Raw genomic sequence first — 3283 nt, forward strand, 5'->3', positions numbered from 1 at the left:
TCATTTGCGACAACATACAGGACCTGGAGGACATTATGCCAAGTCAAATAAAGCAGGCATAGAAAGACAAATACTGCATTACCTCACTCATAATGTGGAATCTAACAAAGTCAAACTTATGGAAGCAGAGAGTAAAAGTGGTTACCAGAGACTGGAGAGGGAGGACAGTGGAGAATGGGGAGACAGTGACCAAAAGGCACAAAGTTTCAGTTAGACAGGAAGAATAAGTTTTCAAGACATATCATACTGCATGCTGCCCAGAGTTAATAATAATATACTGTATGTTTCAAAATTACTAAGAATAGATCTTCAATATTCTCACTACAAAAACATGACTATGTGAAGGGATGTATTATGCTAATTAGCCCAGATAATCATTCTACAATGTATACATGCATCAAACCATCACACTGTGCCCCACAGCATGTACAATTATTATCTGCCAGTTAAAACAAAATTTTAAATTAAAGCATCTGTCTGAATGTGCCCCTCAAAATTCATGCATTGGAAACTTAAATCTTCAATTCAAGAGTGTTGGGAGGTGGCCCTTTTAGTCCTCGTGAGGAGATTAGTGCCATTATAAAAGGTCTTAACAAAGGGAGTTGGGCCTCTTTTTATCCTTCCACCTTCTGCCATGTAAGGACACAGCATTCCTCCCCTCCAGAGGATGCAGCATTCAAGACGCCATCTTGGAAACAGCAGCCTTCTTACTGCTTGTTGGTAAAAACCGACTCTGTCAGGATCAGGTTGGTCTCAATTACTCCTGATCGACTCTTCTCCCTGCCTAACCATTCCATTAGATGTTGGCACTTTGATCTTGAACTTCCCAGTGTCCAGAACTGCAAGAAATAAATTTCTTTTTTTTTTTTTTTACAAATTACCCAGTCTGTGCTATTCTATTATAGTAACACAAAACAGATTAAGACAAGAACTAAATGGCCAGTACCCCATGGGGTTTCTCTGAATACTAGCATTCAAAGAACTACACTTTGTGAAGTCTTCCCCTAATTCCTAAATCTAGAAATACCAATCTGAGAAGCCAATTTTCCAGAAATCAGAAAGATTAATGAATCAAAGGAAAGGAGAAGTTACATAACCCCCAGAATTACCCTAATTTTCTTGGCCCTTTTTCTTTAGCACAAAGCAATCTCTCAGCAAACCACTCTTCCCTCAGCAGGGAAATTTGGATGATTGGGGCAAAATATGTATCTGCTGGACATATTTTTGCTTTCAGATGTTAGATTCCCAAGTCCCCAGGTTTGCCTAACAACCATTGCTGCCTTCACCCTAGAGGCCAAAATTGGTGAGTTTTTATAAGAGCTCTAAGAAGTTTTGTAATACAGAGTTAATATATCATGGAACCAGAAACCCATAGGAAATTTTAATCTCTGCCTTCCCTAGTCCCATGAGAACTTGAGCAAGTATTCTCAGCTTTGCCTAACACCTAAACAGATATTATCAAAGTGGGACAGTGGCTCTCAGGCTCTAGAATACATGAGGATCACCTGTAGAGCTTGTTAAAACACAGACTGCCGGGACCACCCCTAGCATTTCCATTTCTAAAAAATTCTGAGATCATCCATTCTGATGTTGGCCCCAGTTCTCTTCCAACTGGTGTGTTTGTTTAGAGATGTTTAGAGATGGAGTCTGACTATGTAGCTGGAACTACAGGCACACACCATCACACCTAGCTGCTTTATAAAACACACCTAGCTGTTTTATAACCCAGAGCCTGGCATAGAACCTGGGCCCATCTATGCCCATGCGGCAGGATTTGGCTCTAATGGGACACAGTAGATACTCAGTAAATAAATTAATTAAATTAATAAATAATTCCATTTATTTAATTCTTAAGACTGGATTTTGCTTTGGGGAAATGTACTCCAGTTTCCCCGTTAGGGACCAAAGTCCCATCCTTTACCCCAGCTTGCTCAACTGGATTCATGACTCCCTGCCTGTCTCCAGACCTTGCAAGGACCATGTGCTCAAAAACCAGACCTTTTGTTTAGTGAGGGAGGTATGAGGGAGTCCAAGTGGAATCAGCCTTCTTTGGACTCTGGGATTTAGACTCTTGGCCTGCCTGGTTAAAACCAACTCTATCAGGATCAGGTTTCTCTCAATCATTCCTGGTCGAATCTTCCTGTCAAACCATTCCTGAGCATTTCAGCGGGACCCTAGCTAAAAGTGCACCCCAGACCTGAAACCTCAAGGATGGTATCTGAACCGGTTTCTAACGGTGACTTTGAAATGGTTTGGATTTGAGATCGTGGAAGCTTTCTCAATCAGCCAGAATGAAGAATGGTTTACTTTATTATTTTCTTTTGTACTATTTGAATCATGCTCTTAGTCATGGACCCCAATGGCTAATTTCATTCTTCGCTCCCTGTGACTTGTATCTGTGAACTATGTAGAAGAAAAAAACCACATTATGGCCCTGGGAGAAAAACGTCCTCAGGCTTTGATGGATTATGGAGAAAACAGATGCCAAGAATGAAGATTTCCCCAAGAAATTTGGAATGAAACATTAAAATCTGTTGTGTATTAATAGCCTGACACTTTAATATCCTCCATGATCCAAGCTCACTGAGAAAGCCCAAGTAACTGCTGATGCAGAGCCACCTCCTAGAAGAATGACCCATCTGTGCTAAGCCACAGCCTTCCCACTCCTTTTCTTTTGCAGCTTCTACCACTGTTTCCCTTGGAAACCAAAGTAGCAGCTGCCTACAAAGACTTCTCCCTTTCTACTCACTCAACAGTCCCAGAGGCTAGCAGCCTATTTTCTTCCTCATGGAAAACATTTGATGTTGGGGGGAAAATATAAAAATATAAAAGCATTACCATACTGGGTCAGAAACATTGTGCATTTCACCTAGTATTCTTTCTCAATTTCATTTTTCCTCTTCACTTTATATGACACACCATCAATTTTTTTCTCTGTGTTGTAATGATGTGCAGATACAAATCTTCTCTGTGAGCAATTGGGCTACTTAGAGTCTAGGGAGACATCAGTATATCAAAGAGATATCTGCACTCCCATGTTTACTGCAGCACTGTTCACAACAGCCAAGGTATGAAATCAACCTAAGTGTCCATCAACAGATAAATGAATAAAGAAAACGTGGTACACATACACAATGGAATATTATTTAGCCATTAAAAAAAGAATAAAATCCCCTGGAGTTCCCAGAAATAGAATTAACTCAATTTGGGCAAAACTACAAGTCCTCTTTTTGTTACTATATAATCATTTCTGTTTAATACTCACTGTAGTTGTATTTGAGAC

This window comes from Carlito syrichta, unplaced genomic scaffold, assembly GCF_000164805.1.
Source record: "Carlito syrichta isolate Samal-C Ts95f unplaced genomic scaffold, Tarsius_syrichta-2.0.1 Scaffold309705, whole genome shotgun sequence".
Classification (NCBI taxonomy): Eukaryota; Metazoa; Chordata; class Mammalia; order Primates; family Tarsiidae; genus Carlito; species Carlito syrichta.